The sequence below is a fragment of the Cavia porcellus genome, unplaced genomic scaffold, assembly GCF_034190915.1.
Source record: "Cavia porcellus strain 051 isolate PalLab524CR breed Dunkin Hartley unplaced genomic scaffold, mCavPor4.1 scaffold_25, whole genome shotgun sequence".
In the NCBI taxonomy this organism is placed as follows: Eukaryota; Metazoa; Chordata; class Mammalia; order Rodentia; family Caviidae; genus Cavia; species Cavia porcellus.
The window spans coordinates 30,156,721-30,175,352 of NW_026947508.1; the positions used below are offsets into that span (position 1 = coordinate 30,156,721).

The following is an 18,632-nucleotide window of genomic DNA, read 5'->3' on the forward strand; positions in this document are numbered from 1 at the left end:
GTTTGTCAAGGAAGTATCTTATTTCCCCATTAATTTTGAAAGATAGTTTTTTAGAGACTATTAGCTTGGAATGAAAATTTTGGGGGTGAGCTGCTTGATGTCCTTCACTCCAAGGTGCCCTAGATTTGAGGATTTGTGTCAAGAAGTCAGTTGTGATTATGATGGGTTTCCTGTATAGGTACTTTTTCCTTTTCCCTGGTAGTTTTTCAGATTGTATTCTTGAACTGAATTTCTTGAATCCTGACCCTCTTGTGCCTTGCTGTAGATTTGTTGGTCATAACTAGAGTTCTATATGGCTGACTCATACATACGCCATATTCTTTTTCCTTCGCAGGAAAGTTTTCTGTCATGGTGTCTCTGAGCAGTCATTTTTGTTATTTATGCTATCTCCTGCTTATCCCACTAACTGTAATCATTCTTATTTTGTTCTTCTTCACATGATACAGCAGCATCTGGATTGGCTTATTCTGCTGCTTACACTTTCAATGGTAGTTTCAATCTCCTGAATATCTCCTTGAATCTCTTTTATGAATTCCATTATATATCTATGTTGGTCTTTATGGCTTCTCTCATTTTCCTAAGTTCCTCCATTTTAAATCTGTATCTGCTGTGGGGTAACTAGGGATGTTTTTCATTATGGTCACTATATGTGGGTTATCTGTGAATTTATTTCTGATTTGATTTGATCTAGATTCTTGTTGATTTGCTTTGTTGTTACCACTTCAGACAGTCAAGAGAGGTGGCTTTTGCATGTTCCCACCCCATTTCCCCCTTGGCTTGCCTTTGTTTCACTGATTATCTGGAGTTGCACCTTGTGGAATTGTCTTCTCACTGTCTATTTTTATTTTTCTCAGCTTAATTCTTGGGTTGATGCTTATAAATCACCTATGGTGGAAATCCTGACTGCTATTATTTAGAACCTTTAGGAAATGACTACTCAGAAGTGTCTTCTAGGTGTAGACAGCTTTTGCATTGTGAGTGTGTTGTAAGATCCTGCTATTCAATTAATGAGGTTAGTAGTTTCTGCCTACTTGACCCATTTCCTGGTCCCTTGACACTGGTCCACAATGTTTTCAGTGCCCCTTATGCAATATCAGCCCTGGTTTTCCAGGCAGAACAGCTGGTTAGCACAATTATGTCACCTTGGCTAAAGTGGTATATTCACAATTTACAGTAGTGTCAGACAAAGCCTAGCAAAATGTCAACTTGAGGTAACCACAAACTTGTCACCTTTACTTGTGTGAGCTTGATTTTTGGCTATATTACAAAACCGTTTTTGTGTGTTTGTGTGTCTGTTTTTCCTTTTTATCAGTACCACGGATCAAACTGACGACTGCTTGCTTGCAAGGCAGGCACTTACACCGCTGAGCTAAATTCCCAGTACCTTATATTACAAAATCTTAAACGAATAGAAAAATGTATGCAGTGTATAAACTCTAAATATATTAATGTAAATTTCAGAGGAGAAAATGTAAGAGCAGTTAGTAGAAAAAATAGAGAAACAGATGGAAAGGAAGAGATTAGAAGCAGGGCTGGTAGACAAAGGAGAATCACTCCAATTTTCAGAACGTGGTGCAAAAGATAGGAAGGAAAGAGCAGAAATCAGAGAATGAAAAGAACAGAACCTCCACCCCAAGAAAACTGGAAACCATGTTTACATTCATATAAAAAAAATCAAAAGAAAAAATAAGTCATGGTAGATAGAGAGATAAAAGCTCTACTCCCAGTTGTGTCTCTGCTATCACTAGTAGAGACTATGTAGAGACAGAGTCCAGATCCATGTTGATTTATCTCACCAAGCCAGCAGTCACTTTATGCTGAGGTGGTGTATAGACTCAGCGAGCCTCAACTTTATTTTCCCTGAAGCTCAGGATGGTTTCTGACCTTGAGGCTGATACCAGACTTGTTCAGCCTGTAGCAGTCGGTAACATTTCTGTGGGCTTGAAATTAGGTGGGAGCCAGTACATGGAGGCACAGTTTTTCTCAGTCAGAAGCTCAGTTGTTTCCTCTGCAAAATGTCTCCTTCCCAAACACAGATGACCAAATCTGTATCACTCACCAGGCAGTGCAATCCACAGTCTAATGCACTTTGTGTGTCTGTGAAGGTCTCTGGGGTTGCCATCAATCACCCTGTGTTTTCACATTAGAAGTTTTCCTTCCCCAGGGTGAGTCCTGACACAGTGACAAGGCACTGCCCATCACTCGCAGTCTCCTCTTTATGAGCTCTGTAAAATCATCCCTGTGCTTTGAGCTCCTGGGCCAGATTAGTGTGTGGGTCATGCAGCATTTATCTTAATGCAAAATTGAAGGAAGGATGCCAGTATTCCTTGGGTCATCTGACTAGCATCTTGATTGAAGAATAAATAATACCAAAATTAATATAACAACTTCAATATGAAAAAACAGATTTCACACAAGAGAGCAACGTTTTAGATAAAGTAAAATATTGATTTTTTAAAATTTCAGTATATTTTGCTTAATAACTACAGTTATAGCTATTTTACACTGTGGCTATGTAGTATTTGAGGAACGATCTGATTGTGTGTGTTTGTGTATGAGTTTCTCTCTGTGGGTGTGTGCTTGTGTGTGTTTTGTCAGTAGTTGTATTCCGCGGCCAGAATATTCAGTGACAGCAGAATCCCATGCCTATAATGTCAGAGCACAGACAGCAGAGCTTCGGTGCGTATGCTCTAATAGACTGAAGATGAGGAGGATGGGAGGTGCCGTTCAAATGATGGGAAGAGCCCTGGGGATCCAGCGCAAGGAAGAAAACAAATGGTCTTGCACACTATGTTCCTTCTGAGGCTGTTTCCGACAGATGAAATAGGAATAACGGTACACTCGAGTCATCCAGTGACTCAGAGGTCCAATGTTGTGCGATAATCAATCTCTTCTGTAGTCATTAACCTGGTAACAGGATGGTGAATAAAATATTTCAGTATGTTTGAAAGATGAAATCTGAGAAAAGATCTTCCTAGGAATTTGCAGTGCATGAGAATGACCAGGAGGGGGCAGCACGCGCACATTTCTTTGTAAAGTAAAAAGCTTCCACTTGCCTGGGAAAAATCTGATCCCAAGGAAGAAAGAGGAACAGCTGGGGCTCTATAGTAGTTTACACTGGTGCCCTACAGTATTTGCACAAGTGTTTGCTTTGGTGGGCGGGTACAGAAATTAAACTCAAGACTTTGAACTTGTCACATAGGCAAGGGGCCACTGAGCTGAGTTGTGTCCCCCGCCCTCATACACTTTTGTGTAGATTTTTTTAAACTTACATAACACGTAACCATTGCTTTATAAAAGTTATTTTAAGAGTCTTCCAACTACATGAGGAAAATCTCTGATTCTGGGGGAGAAAAGCGTCAATGAGGGCTTCATTGTATTTGTATCACTTCTCATCAATATTTGCACAACTAGGATGTGAACTTGCACATTATATTCTAAAAAAACAACGCTACACGCGAGACATCCGGCTCTTCACAGCTTCAGTGCTCTGGGATACTGCAAAGGGATCTGCGCTTTTCAAAGCAGAGTGCAGGGGAGCAGAAACAGGCCCCCTGCAAGCCAGTGTCCTTGAGTTTCTGTTTGTGCTCAGATCCTGCTACAGTTCCTGTTACTTCAGTTTCTTAGAAAAGGCAGGTCACTGTGATGCATAGCTGGTCACTGGGATAAGTATTGCAAGAACCAAGCAAAGACAGCCAAGTGCTTTACCTCTGTATTTACACTTGGTAACCCCATAAAAATCTTTCTCCCTAAGCCGTTGTGGCTGACATTGTTACAGGGATTGACTCCTTGTCATTGACAATAAGTGCAAATAAATCTGCATCTGAATCTTGTGTGTTCATTTGGTTTTTCTATTTGCCATAGCAACAGCGTGGTAGAAACAAATTGAAAAGAATACAAAGGGAATGTTAGCAATTTTCCGTGAAACTTGTCCTTCAAAAGCTGACCAACAGGTGGCAGCAAAGAGTCATCTGTTTTACAAACAGTTTGGGAAGTCTTGCCATTTGCAGAAAGAGTTGTGATTTTCTAAGTGACACAGTGGTTCCGCCATTTATAACAACCTGCGCTGAAGGACATTTCTAAATTCAATCAACACTTTAATCATACATTTGTGAAAGAAAAAGAGATTCTTAAAACACTATCTTGACTCTAGGGTCTCAATTTCTCACCCTTCCTATGTGTCCCCCTGTCTCAGTGTCACTCTGTCTCTCTGCTTCTGTCCTTGTCTCTGTCAGTTTTCCCCTCTCTCTCTCCTTCCCACAGGTGACTCCTACTCTACAGTCTCCAATGTGCGTTTCCCCTTGTGTCCTGACTTCTGAGAATTGGGCTGCCTTTTAAGGACCAGTCTGTCCTCATCTACTTCCCCTCATTTCCTGGTGACCTCACCTCTATCCCTATATTTGCATCTCCAGTTCACATCACTTCCCAGAGCTCCAGAATCCCACGTATGCAAGTGTTGAGTGGAGGTCTGGGGCCATCTCAGTATTGGAAATATGTTCCACTGCAAGCCCTTATTTCCCCTTGTTTCCCAGTGTTGCTTTTTCTGCCTTCCCATCGAGGGAGGCTTCATAGCAAATTATAAGCAGTGTTTGATTTGGTTTTCTGTCTCAGTTCATGTCCAGGATGACAGAAATTCTATTTCTTGTTACTTTAAAATATTACCAGAATGTACCCATGTTTCAAAAAATCTAGCACGGGGAAATAAAATCACATGATGACTTGGAATATGGCATTAGAGGAAATTTTTAGTGTCTACTTTGTAAGCTGTCTGGAAGACCATGAGGAGCAAACAGGCGTCAACACTGCCTATTATCAGTCTTCACTTGTCTCATGTTAAATATAAGTTTGAGGATAGCAGTTGTCACAGAAAGGAAGAAGTGGAGCCTATTGAGATTTACCAGTTTTCATGAGGATGAGGGGGAGGTGTGAGGTACCTGCTTTTATGCTGGAAGTATTAGTTCTGCATGTTTTGTTTGCCTATAAAATCTTGGAAACAAAGATCCTTGTGGAGACTAAAATTGCGTATGTGTTGGTGATGGGGAACAGAGGCAAAAATTTGCCATAAAATGCAAGACAAACTGCTACTAATTTCTGTGAGAAATTTTGTGAGGATTTGTTTGACCCCTGATTGGTAGCTGTATTCCTGGATATCACGAAATAAGGATCACTCATCCCCAGGTTACGATGAGGCCGAATCACAATTTAGTTGCTCAAGTTTGTCATGCTACATTGATTAGAGAGATGTCACAGGACTGCCGTTACTTCAGGCCAGGATCTTTACTCACCATGGACTCCTAAGACCAAGAGCCATGAATGAGCATCACTTCCCAGTGATCCATAGAGTCATAGAATATCTAACATTGCAATAACGGAAGTGATCCCTTTAATTCTGTCATCCTGAAATGGGCACAGCATCCTGGGAATCCCAGATTGGCTGAACGGACAGTGCATGGGGATTGTATTCCACTGGATTTTCACATGATACGAGAAAGTGCAAGAGAAAGTATCTACCTTAGAATCCATTTCTACCTTGTTATTATTTTTAGCTACATTCATGGTTAATTTGGTTTAGTTTTTTTTTTTTTTTCAATTTCATAAAACACCGAATGTTTAAGCCACTACAATCCTCTGGAATCTAGCTCCATCTTTCTCTCTCTGTGTCAGAGCCCTCAGCAGAGCACAGGTCTTGGCTGCTCTGCTGTTTTCCTCAGTCTCAGGCCCAGCCAGAGGCATCAGCTGCAACTTGCTGTTCTGATTCTTCAACCTCTTCCTCTCACACAGGGCAGGCTGTACTGTTCTTCTCCCCAGACAGCAGTGCAGGAGGGCAGCTGGGCCTACTCAGGCAGGGAGGTTTGTGTTCAGGGCTGTAGCACATTGCGAGGAGCATGTGTACCTTGATAACAGTAATAAATTCCAGAATCTTCTGGTTCCACTTTGCTGATTTTGAGTGTGAAATCTGTCCCTGACCCACTGCCACTGAATCTCCCTGGAGTCCAAGATTCCCGATTGGAAACCCAATAAATCATTCCTCGTGGAGCCTGGCCTGGTTTGTGGACAACCCAATGCAAATAGGTGTTTCCATCACTGTCCAGGAGGCTCTGACTGGACTTGCAGGAGATGGAGGCCAGCTCTCCAGGTGTGATAGACAGGGAAAGTGGGGTCTGGGACAACAAAACATCTCCCTTGGATGCTAAAAGTATAAAGGAGAAATGCAACATCACATACAAACATGATGCATTTTTATTCTTTTCTCTTTTTTTCAAATATCAAACTTAACTTTTTCGTATTTTAATATACAATGAACATTTCAATTTTGAGATAACTCCAATATCTAATAACGAGAATCCCTCTAGAATTCATCTCCTTATCCATATCTTTCTTTGTTACAATATTTATCAGTTGACTATTCCTGATTCTTTAGAAATTTTCTTCTTAATTCCCTGATGGAAATTCACACAGCCCTGCTTCAAGTCCGCGTTGCACATCTCATGTATGAACAGAACTCACCCAGGGAGCGGTGGGATCCAGAAATTCACCCTCTTGTCCCCTGCCCTTCCACATCTCCCGGTATCCGTACCAGTGACCCAGAGCAGTAGCAGCCCCAGGAGCTGAAGTGGTAGCTTCATTTTGAGAAACTGAACTGAAGAGTCCTGATCAGGCAAGGCACAGCTAGAGCCAGCTTTTATCTGAAACTTGCCTGGGTAGGTCCTCCCTGGGGATAAAATGCAAATTCCCTGGTGGGTGCAGTGGTGCAGAAAGAGTGAAGAGCATTGTGGGAGGCTTTTCATGTGAGCCCAGTGGTATAAATCGTCCTCTGTATCTGGGGGAAACAATAGAGCTAAAGTCCATGCTGTGTGCAGCATTGGGTACAAGGCTCCCTCGGAAAATCTACATCTGCAGCAAGGATACAGTGCTCAGGGCTCTGTCCATCCAGACAGTACTGCAGACCCCAGGATATGAGGGGTTTACAGATCAGTCTCTGGGAAGGATAGTCTCATGCTCTTTACCCTCCTTGAAGGGAAAGACGCAATTCTTTCTTCATAAGAACTCATTTTAAATTTTTCTATCATTAATATCAAGTAGCAGAGCTGTGAAGTCCTTCTAGCCAGGTAAATGCTCATCATCTCGAAAAAAGATGAAAAACAATCTTTGTCTTCACCTAGAAATTAAATAGCATAAAAGCACTAAATCGAACGGAATGTGTATGGAGAAAAAATATCTGTCTTCCAGTTAGCAACCAGTAACTCTGTTGAAGGCAAGACTAATAGGAAAAAAATATGCCTTATATAGTGCACATAAAATTCTTCATAAGTAGATTTGGAAATTAGTAAATATCTAGTCATGTTTCTCTCTCTCTCTCTGTAGATATATATATGTTTATATATTATGATATCTATCTATCTATCTATTTGTCTAATTTATTAAAACTTCTTTTTAAAATTTTATTTAAAGAAAGGCTAAACAAAACCGAAAATAGGTAGAAATAATATATACGTTCAGAGGAAAAAATAAACAGCAAGAAATCACTTGTTGATGTTTACATATTGTCATGTTACAAATAGTTGTTCAAGATACAAAAATGGAACATGTAAAGTGGGAATTCAAATAGCGATACTGAAAACAGTTCTGTTCAACTGTCCAACAAAAGCTTAGTAACATGGTGGTCAGTCCTATACACTTAAACATACATGCAGTTATCCATATCTTCATTTATGCTTAGACTAAACAAAATAAAGCAGGTTAATGCCATTCTGAATAAGGAATAATAGTATTGCTGGATTTCACATTATGATACTCCGTGATCAGCACGGTACTGTAGTGTCTTTTTTTTTAATTATAATTTAAAGAAAGACTAAACAAAACAGAAAATGGGTGGAAATCATATATAATTTCATAGAAAAAATAAAAGAGTAAGAAATCACTAGTTGATGATTGTGTCTTACAAATAGTTATTTAAGATACTAAAGTAGATCATATAAAGCGGGGATTCAAACAGTGAGATTGAAGCATTTCTGTTCAACTATCAAACAAAAACTTAGAAACATGATTAATTAGTCTTATACACTCACATGCAGTCAGCCATACCTTCAATTATGTTGAGATTTAATAAAACCAAACAGGCTAATTTCACTCTGAACAAAGAATAATATTATTCCTGAGTCTCGCATTATGACACTCCAGGATCAGCACTGAGAAATTTTGTGTCTCTTTTTCTTCAAAATATCTGTTCATTTCATCATGTGTCATAAGATAAGTTCACATAAACTGTTTATAGATTCTAAACATGCATGATTCTTAACATGTATTCCTATCTTTTCAATATTAGAGGGAGAAATAAAACAAAGCAATTTAAAACATACATATTGCTATAAACACATGAAATGAAAGAAACATATAAGACCATTGTACAAAAGTTCTACCATGGTTCCTGTGTTGCCTCTTGCTGTCTCCAATAGAGTTGGCTATATCATTAGACCTAGTATAATTGTATATATCAGTACATAACAGTATTAATAAAAACATAACTTTGTACATAGTATAGAACTTCAAAAAGTGGCATTTATCAAACCAGAATGCGTATCGTAGAGTCTTGTCATCTTCAGTGTAGCTGCTTAGACTCCCAGACTTGATATTATCAATCATATCAGTTTTGAATAAAATCTTCTCTGCCTCATTTCTGTTATGCTTTTTTTTGCCATCAGTTGTCTGCTTATCTTCTTCCTTCTGTTTTCTGCTCCATTCATTGAAGGCTCTCTTTCATTATTCCTGGAATCCTAGTACTTTTCTCTCTCTGTAGAATGCCCTTCAGTATTCTCTGTAGAGTTGGATTGGTGCTTGTGAGCTTCCAAGTTTCTCTTTGTCTGGGAAGCATCGTGTTTCTCCATTAATTTCTAGAGACAGTTTAGAAGGGTGTATCAATCTGGGATGGAGGTTATTTTCTTTCAGGACTTGGAATATTTTGCTCCATGCTCTTCTTAACTTGATGTTTCATGTCAAGAAGTCTGCCATTGTTCTGATGGGCCTTCCTTTATAGGTTATCTGTTTCTTGTCTGTAACAGCTTTTAATATTCTATTCTTATACTGAATTTCTGGGATCTTGATTATTATATGCCTGGGTGTAGCTCTCTTTTGGGTGTATGTGGCTATAGTTCTGTATGCCTCATATATCAGAATATCATATCCTTTTCCTATGTTTGGGAAATTTTCCTGAATTATTTCTGTGAATAACTCACATTCTTTATTCTCAAGTTATAGATCCTCTTGTTGTGTTCTAGCCTTTGTATTGTTATTTCTTGCTTCCTTGTATTTTTAAAAAGTTTTCCCTTTCATAATCCCACATTAAAATATTGTCCTCCAGTTCAGATACTCTATCCTTAGTTTCTTACAAGCTGATTTGCATCTTTCCATAGAGTTTTTAATTTCCTGGTAATCTCTTTCAATGTGCTTCATATATTCTATTTTTTATGTTCTTTATCAAATGGTTCTCTCCTTTGTTTGTGTTCTTCCCTTCTTCTATCTGTGTCTGCTTGAGGGGTGCTTAATATCTCTTTTATTAGTCTTCTTACATCTTGCTTTACTTGGCTAAATATTTCACTTTTGAACTCGTCTATGAGGTCCTGAATATGTCTCTTTATGTCTACTGGCACCGTGTGTGATATTGCATGTTTGATGTTCTCATTTCCCTTAGTATTTACCCTTCCTGGATCAGTGTTCTCAGGGTTGGGACCTGGGGACTTTTTGTTGTTGCTTCCTCTTCCCATATTTTTTACTTCTTCCAGGAGGCCCCAGTTTCTTTCTTTGTTGGTTGCAATTCTTCTGAAATGCACTTGTTAGATGACCCTTCCCACTGCTGTGTGCTAGTGAGTTGCACACGGGGACAGCGTATGCTGGCCCTTCCCCTCTGGGTCATTCATGCTCCTGTGGCCTGCACTGTATTACTTTGCACTGCCTCCCCTTCAGGTCAGTCAAGCTGCTGTAGCCTGCACTGTATTACCCTGTGCTGCCTCCGCCTAGGTCAGTCATGCTGCTGTGGCCTGAACTGCATATTACTTTGCGCCGCCTCCCCTCTGGGTCAGTCAAACTTCTGAGGCTCCACTGGGTTAGTGTGGTTAGTGTGCACCACCACTGTAAGGACTTGATTTCAGATAACTTATTGGGTCTCAGCCAGATCATGTGACCCAGGCCTAGCTCACTCCAACAATCCTGTTCGGCAAGAGAACAACTGACTGAAGTCACTGCTGCCCCTTGTACTTGCCAGTCCTGCACAGCCCCAGAATGTCATCTGCTGGAGCCCCCTTTGTATGCAATGGCTCCCCTCCTGTCACTCACCACAGGTTGATGTAGGTACCCTGTCTACTCAGCTCTCTGTTCAGTTCACCGACCCCCAAACTCAATGTAAGTGTGCCTCCAGTGAGTCAAAGCAGTGGGACCTTGGACAGCTCAGCAAGTCGTGGTGGGACCCTGGATGTTTGGTAAGTCGCCTGCTGCAGCGGGAACACTGAACCTTTACTGTTCCAATAATAGCACCGGGATTGTATGTTTGGTTGGTTCATCTCAACTCAATTTCTTCTTGGGACAAGAGAATTCATCTCCTTCTATTTGGGACTCCACACACTGTATTATGTTGAATTCTAAGTTGACTATCTCAGGGAGCATCTGTAGCCAGTTGTTATCTATCTGCCATCTTTGCTCCTTCCCCTCAATCAAAACTTTTTTAAGAAAAAAATTTCTCTTGACTTTATATAAAGTGAATAAGGAATAATATATTATGCTACTCTTTTCTGAGTAATCATAAATCATCTTTTTCATTTCTACTTTTATAACAGATACAGAGCAGCCATGGTCCATAGTTTAAAGGGACATTCTAAATATTAGAATGGCACTATTGAATCTGATTTTTAATGTGCCAGTGTAATTAAAATCAGTGGCTGATATTTCCTGGACTTATGTAAGATGGTCACTGTGGAAAGAAGGTCACTTTCAGACTTTTCCTAAAACCATGAGAAAACGAAGCCATACTGATACCAGTCTGTAAGTACATGGTATGCTTTATGACAGCTCAAGAGCTGCAGTGTATCCTTACATATCTGAGAAACTGAGTTTATGGGAAAATAAGCGAATAAGGATTTTGTAATGTGTGCTTTTATCGTAAATAAAAGGATCTCTAGATGTGCTCATCATCATCATCATCATCATCATCATCATCATCATCTCTCTCTCTCTCTCTCTTTCTCTCTCTCTCTCTCTCTCTCTCTCTCTCTCTCTCTCTCTCTGTGTGTGTGTGTGTGTGTGTGTGTGTGTGTTTGTGCATTGGGGCTTAAGCCTGGGACATTCACAATTAGCCACACCAGTCTGTTTCATTTCCCAGATTTTGAGACTGCATCTCACTGTGCTGTTCACTCGCCCAGCTTCATCTCCAACTGTCTATTCTCCTGCCTCAGCCACCACTGTGTTGTGGTTACAAGTGTGCACCAAGTGTCTTGGATGATTTTACCTTCTGAGTGTGTGTGTTATTTCTGAATACTTCAAGAGGTGGAAAAGTTCACTTATTGGACCTGTCTGGACTCTTAAGGCCCTGTTCCTCATCTGTCTCACAGGAATCAGCAGTAAGTGAAACAGAAGAAAATAATTTCATCTCATCCAAATCCTGTGTATTTGGGGGAAAAGCAATAGAGAAAATGTCTAAGTGGCATCCATCTCGGGAGCAAGGATTCCATTGTTACAGGCTGAGTCTCTATTGGAAGACAGTGCAAAGTTCTCTTCCCCAGTAGGAGAAACCACCCCGACATCACAATTACTGCTCATCAGAGCAACTTTCTGCTAGTAACACTGTGGATCGAGGAAACATTTCTAGCAACTGTCATTTCCAAGTGAACTACTTTGATGTTAGAAAATGTGTTCCCCCGTAAGCTTCCTGGCCAGTGATTAATCTCCATAAGGGCACTGCTTTCAAAAGGATTGGAAGGAAGATTTTAAAAAATGCTTAGTTTAGCTAGGGAAGTAGGTGTCCTGTTGAAGACAAGTGGAGAAGGGGAAAATGATTGTGCCTTAGCTAATAAGTATGCAGTTCCTGAGCGGTGGTGAATATACTGTCCTAGCTATCTCCACATGGAGATATTAACTGTAAGTCTGAATACATGTTAACATATTTATGTGTGTATTATAAATATTTATGTGCAGAAATGTATCCATATATAAGTATTTATATATTAATTTGTATTTATATACACACATGAGTGAATACACACCTATAAATGTGTACATATAGCTATATATAAATGCATATGTGTACATACTTATTAAGTTAATTAAAATTGTTCTTAGGGAAGTGAGTCCTTTAAAATCTATTTTTGTTTGGGGCATTTGAGTCAGGTTCTCACTTTGTAGTTTAGGCTGGCCTTGAGTTCACTGTGTTGCCCAGGCTAGGATCAAGCAGGTCAGCCACTCATCCTGGTTCCATCAGAAACTGTTGGCTTGCTGCACAGATAGCTTAGAGTTTGGGGTCTCTCTTCAGTTCATTGAATGTGGGTCTGGAAGAGATTTCACTGTTGCCATCATTAACTTCTAATTTGAAGATATGGCACATAATGACTGTCAAGAATGTTGTAGTGATTCTCCATATGTGACTCACCCTGGAGGACAAACTCATTTTAGTGTCTGTCTTGCTGTTTGCTGACCATGTGACACAGGAGTTGCACTCTCTTTGTCTACATAAAGAGTCTGCCCATTCCTCCTGATAAGAAAGGTGACAGCGTTCAGCAGAAAATTAAATGATTGGTGTCCCTTACATCCTTTATTATGGAAGAGTCTTACAGGAAAACTCAGTAAAGACATTCACATTACTTTTTTATTTGTACAGTAAGACTTTGTATGCAATTATGTCTTGAACATTCAAAAGTCATCATTTTACAGTTCTGGAGGTCATAAGTACATCTCAGTCCTTAGTGTGATAGAGCCAGGATGCTGTCAGGATGAACTCACTCTGGACGATCTAGAAGGGAATCTGTGATTCTTCAGCTCCTAGAGGTGTGCCTGAGACTGTGTCCCTTACCTTTCCATCTGTCAGAATTTTATCTCCCGGCCCCTGTCTAGGCTGCTCCTGTGTGTGCTGCCTCCTTGTGTGCTTTCCAGATGTCAGCACTGAAGATCCTCAGTCCACAGGAATTAAGGGTTCCCCAGATATTCTACTTCACAGTCAGTTAATTTCAAATTCAGTTCATTAAAAGAAGTCTGTTTCTGAAGAAGAAAAACTTGCAATGTGCTAACTAATTCCATTCATGCATCCACTTTCAAATGGAAATAAGCACTGACTGTTCTTTGAAGCATAGAAGCGATGAAGATGAGTCTCATGGACCACTTGTAATTGTTGAAGTTCTGCACTGGATCTTCAAGTTGTCTCTCTATGAAGTGGCCTTTCTTTACTTGCTTGGTATGCAGGTGTTTACTGCGATAACAGACATGTTGAATGGTATCAGGTAAAGCACCTGGTGATGTGGGTGGTGCCATGCACAGATGTAATGGGGATGCACCAAGATGAGAGCTTCACCTACACTTGAGAAACCCACAGAATTATGAAAACAAGAATAATTGATATATATTCTACAAAGCTTAAAACAACCTTTTCTATAGAGAAAAACAACAATTCAAATAGTTTGTGATGTTCTCATTACAGGAAAGCTGCATATGAACATGTGAAACATCCAGAGAGTTTATGCAGGGGTAGGCAAGCAGTGAGTCTTAGGTGTGTTTGTGGTGAGTGAACAGAGTGCACCCTGGAATGTCTAAGGATGCTGGACCTGCTCTAAAGACCAAATAGGTTTTTGAAGATGTGTGTGTGTGTGTGTGTGTGTGTGTGTGTGTGTGTGTGTATGTATGTATGTATCAAAATCAATAGAAATATGTCCTGAAATGTTTACTTTTCATAAACATAAATTTTAATACTACATAACTATCCTAAAAGGAAAAAAAGTCCCATGACCGTGGATATGCTCTAACACTGAGCTTCTTGGACCCCAGTGCAAAGAAAGTAAAGTATTATGTTATAGATTTCTCATTTGTGGAAGAATTCCTGTTCTTAAATCTGGCTCATTGTTTTTGTAGTGCAAAATTTTGAGGATCATGTTTCTCTCAGGGAATTGCATGGGAGTGTTAAGAACTGAGTTGAGTAATAGTCTTAACTATAATTTCGTAGACAATGCAAAAGTAAGATCTACATGGTATTTTGCTCTACAGTTGGAGACAGTGCATACACAGTGTTAAATGGTGAGACTGGAATATGGACCTGAGCTCATGTGCAAAATCTCATCAGTGGACAGAGTGTGGTCTCCCAACAATGAGCCCTAATGTCACTTGATTTGTGGACTTCCTAAGCCTCGGGTGATGTGAAGGTCCTGAACCTGTCTGAGAGCTGATTAGAGCATTTCAAGAGCTGAAGTCTTCATTTGCTGGCAAAAAACTTAACAATCCTGATGCGTGAATGCTTGAGGGTATCTTTCTCTGGCCAGAGGTTTTCTTCCCAATGGAGGAGGTATGGAGGAGATCTCATCAGATGCAGCATGACATCCCCAGCTGTTCATCTTAGCCATCCTGTGTAAGTCAAGGAATTGTCCCCAGTGCTGTGATTTTTCATTTGAATGTATGAATGATCCATCTCTCATATGAAACACAAAATAATGATAATAAAAATAATTCACCCAAAATAAAGAAATACATGAAATCAGCTATGTTCTTAAAGTTTTCAGTGATTTATTGCTGTGGTCCCCAAGACCCAAGCCTGGTTGCCATCCTTGGCTGCTGAGTTTCGAATCTGGTACAGAACCCTGAACACTCCTCATGTCCTGATCCATGTCCACAGATTCAGAGGAGACTGGTCTGGTGATGGATGAAGATGGGAGCTTTCTTCTATCTGTTTCTTCTGTTTGTGGATATTTAAGAGTGAAGCCAGGCTCTCAGGATCCTAATGAAGCACTCTGCCACTGAGCTAAACCTGCAGTCTTGGAATTGGGACTTTTCTGAGCTCTGCAAAGAGTTCCTGTGTGGTCTGCCCTGCCTGCTCTCTACTGACTAACTGTACATCTTACCAGACCTGCTTTCTCCCAATGTCTGTTCCCTTGGCCTGCTTTTTACCCATGGATTGCTGAATTCTTCTCCTCCTCACTTCCTTGCCAGGTACCATTGCCCCTGCTCAGCAGGCTCCCCATTGTGACTCTGACCCTGATGAGAGTGTGGTGGCTCTTTCACTTAGAAGGTGGTATCTGGAAGTGGAGCATTTAATCATGACCGTTGTGATCAGGTGCTGGGTTGAGAGCAGGAGTATAAGCGGATATCACAAGATCATTAGCCCACATTAGACACTGGGTTTTGTGTAACATGGAGAATGGTTTGTGTTCTGTACTTGGCTGGGGTAGGGTTGTGTGTGAGGTTGGATTCTTATGACTAGAAGAGCATGTGAGGAAGACAACAGAAAGGATCTTGCACAAAAACTGTTCTGTGTGAGCCTGTTTTCAATAATTGGACAGATTAAATGTACAGAGCTTCCTCAAATATCTGTGCTTGGTGGAAAGACAGCCTGTTTAACAGATAGCATTAGGAAAACTGGCTACACAGTGAGAATATTCAGCCTAAACCTGTATTTCTCATCATACAGTAAAATATAATAAATATGAATCAAAAGCCTGGACTTTAATACAGAAGCACTTAATCTTCAGGTAGATAATAATATAGATAAAATTTTGAGGGCATAAGAATAAATAAAGCCTTTTTGAACAGAACCCCAGTGTACCAGAAATAACATCAAGAAACAACAAATTAAATTATATTAAATTAAAATGCTTCTGTGTAGTTAAAGATGCAGCTGAAAGAGTGAAAAAACAAAATGTAGAACGAGGAGAATTCTTTGCCCCATGCTCATTAGGAAGGAGATTAATACTGACAACATGTAAAGAACTCTAAAATAAACAGACCTCCTAAATAAGAGTCAATCAAAAATGGGTAAATGAAAGGGCCAGAGAGTTTTTAGAAAAAGAATAATAAGTTTTTAGAAGAAGAACAATAAGTTATTAGAAGAAGAAGAATAAATGGTAAATATATAAAGAAATTTTCAGTATTACCAGCTCTGAGAAAAATGCAAATTAAAACAACAGTGAGGTTACATTTTCTCACAGGAAAAATGGCCACCCTATAGAAATCAAATAACACGAAATATTGGTGAGGCTGTGGGGAAAAATACACTCTTCTGTTTGGTTGGTAGAGATGGAAACTAGTACAACCAGCATGGATCTCTATATGCAGAGCCTGCAAAAACCTAAAAATAGAAATTCAGCTTGACTCCACTCTTCTGGTTCTAGTTATTTTCCACAAAGGGTTCAGGACATCTAATTACAATGATTCATTCACAGCCATGTTCAGAGCAGCACAACTTATAAGCACTCAATATTGGATGCAGCTCATAACTATGGACAGATGAATGGATATAAAGAAATGTACTTACACAGTGGAGTACTCCCGAGCCATAAAAATGAATGAGTCATTTGTACGAAAATGAATGCAGCTTGAGACCCTTATGTTAGATGAAATATATCAACACACAACCGTACATATCCCATTGTTTCTCTTAGATGTGAAATCCAAAGTATTAATAGATTAAATAGCAAAATAAGACAGATAATACAAAATAAGCTGCTAAATGCTCTGCAAATTGATAGGGAAACTAGAGAGACAGGGAAGAGAAGATAAAGGTTGCAAGAGGAATTAAAAATAATTAAAATGTGTTATGTACATAATGCCAACTACCCACACTGTACATAGAAGTACAGCAAGTGCACATTAATAAACATAACATATGACAATACAAGCTTAGACCTAAAAACATTCCACAAAGTGTTTAATGTTCTACCTATTAAATCACATACTTATTTTCTTGATCCTGGCTTGATGACCCGGTGTATAGGAGAGTGTAAGTGCTACCCAGGCGGAGGGGATACCAGGAAGCAGGAAAGGATGGCGACAAAATAAGGATCATTCAACTTCTCTCATGTCAACCCCAATATGTGATGAGGCAGAGTCACAATTTAGATGCTCACCTTTGCCTTGCTACATTGATGAGAGAGATGTCACAGGACTAAAGTTTCTTTTAGCCAGGATCTTTAATCACCATGGAGTCAGTAAGACTAAGATCCCTTCAAGAAGCATCACTTCTCGATGATCCATGGAGTCTCAGGAGCTCACTATTGCCAGCCCTCAACTTTGCTATTCTGAGATGCAGAAAGCTCTCCAGGAGCTGCAGACAGGCTGAGAGAAGCATGGTCACCATATACCCATTGGATTATCATGTGGCATAAAGAAGGTGCAATATCGATTATAAATCATGAGACACTACAATTTAATAGTCATTTTAGGCTAAATTTATTGTGTGTCTTGTTTGGCTTTATCCATTTTCTTTAAAAAAAATACCCAGAAATTTGAGGGCTCAAAGGAACCCCTGGAAGAGAGTTTCAGCCTTCTCTCTGTGTCAGAGGCCTCAGCAGAGCACAGGTTTTGGCTGCTCTGCTGTTTTCCTCACTCTCAGACCTGGGCAGAGGCCTCAGCTGCAACTTATTGTTCTGATTCTTCAGTCTCTTCCTCTCATGCAGAGCAGCCTGTGCTGTGGGTCTCCCCAGGCAGGGAGCTTTGTGTTTGGTGCTCTAGCACTGTGGGATGAATATATAAATCTTGCATACAATAATAAACCCCATCATCCTCAGCCTCCACCCTGCTGATATTCAGTGTGAAATCTGTTCCTGACCCACTGCCACTGAACCTGTCTGGGGTCCAGGATAACTTTTTGGAAAACAAAAAAATTATACACCTTGGAGCCTGGCCTGGCTTGTGCACCACCCAATTCAAATAGGTGTTTCCATCACTATGTAGGAGGCTCTGATTGAACCTGCAGGAGATGGAGGTTAGCTCTCCAGGGCCACAGACACAGAGAGTGGGGTCTGGGTCATGACAACATCTCCTGTGGATCCTAAAATGATGAAGGAGAAGTGAAATATCAGGAAGGAACATTACGAGCCATTTTGATAGATTTCTGTTTTCTCATTATCAAGTGAAGTTAGTATCTTTATTTTAAAGTGCAGTGGAAAATTTTCAAATTTGAGATTGTATCCAAGGTTTTTAATCACAAGGTTCCCTCTAGAATTCATCTGTGCACCCCTCTCTTTCTTTGAGGCAATCTTCATGAGAGGCCTGGTCCTCAGTCCTTCAGGAATTTCCTTCCCTCACTGATCTAAACTCACACTCCCATGCTTCAAGTCAGGGATGTGCATCTCATGTATGTACTGAACTTAGCCAGGCAGCAGATGAACCCCAAAACTCACCCCCTCTCTCCATGCCCCTCCTCATCTCCTGGTGTCCTTACCAATGATCCAGAGCAGTAGCAGCCCCAGGAGCTGAAGAGGGAGCCTCATTATGAGAATTGGGACTGAAGCATCCTAATCAGGTAAGGCAAAGCTAGAGCCAGATTTTATGTGAGACTTGCCAGGGAATGTCCTCCCTGGGGCAAAATGAAAATTCCCTGGTGGGTGCAGTGGTGCAGAAAGAGTGAAGAGCATGGGGGGAGGCTTCTCATGTGAGCCCAGTGGTATAAAATCTCT

At 40.2% G+C, this 18,632-nt stretch overlaps 3 long non-coding RNA genes across 3 annotated transcripts in view; 1 reads left to right on the plus strand and 2 right to left on the minus strand.

Moving 5' to 3' along the window:
* Window positions 1–1,421: 1,421 nt before the first annotated feature.
* LOC134473010 (uncharacterized) lies at window positions 1,422–6,721 on the minus strand. Its single transcript, XR_010043096.1, has 2 exons — window positions 6,508–6,721; window positions 1,422–2,907 (listed from the first exon to the last, which is right to left on the minus strand). It is a non-coding gene; the product is annotated as an uncharacterized LOC134473010 (long non-coding RNA).
* A 3,659-nt stretch (window positions 6,722–10,380) lies between these two features.
* Window positions 10,381–18,632, plus strand: part of LOC134473012 (uncharacterized) — a 38,290-nt gene continuing 30,038 nt past the window's right edge. The window contains exon 1 of the long non-coding RNA XR_010043097.1: window positions 10,381–10,472. This is a non-coding gene — a long non-coding RNA (uncharacterized LOC134473012). The remainder of the gene's footprint in view (window positions 10,473–18,632) is intronic.
* On the minus strand, window positions 12,830–17,573 carry LOC134473013 (uncharacterized). The gene is made up of 2 exons (XR_010043098.1): window positions 17,082–17,573; window positions 12,830–13,546 (listed from the first exon to the last, which is right to left on the minus strand). It is a non-coding gene; the product is annotated as an uncharacterized LOC134473013 (long non-coding RNA).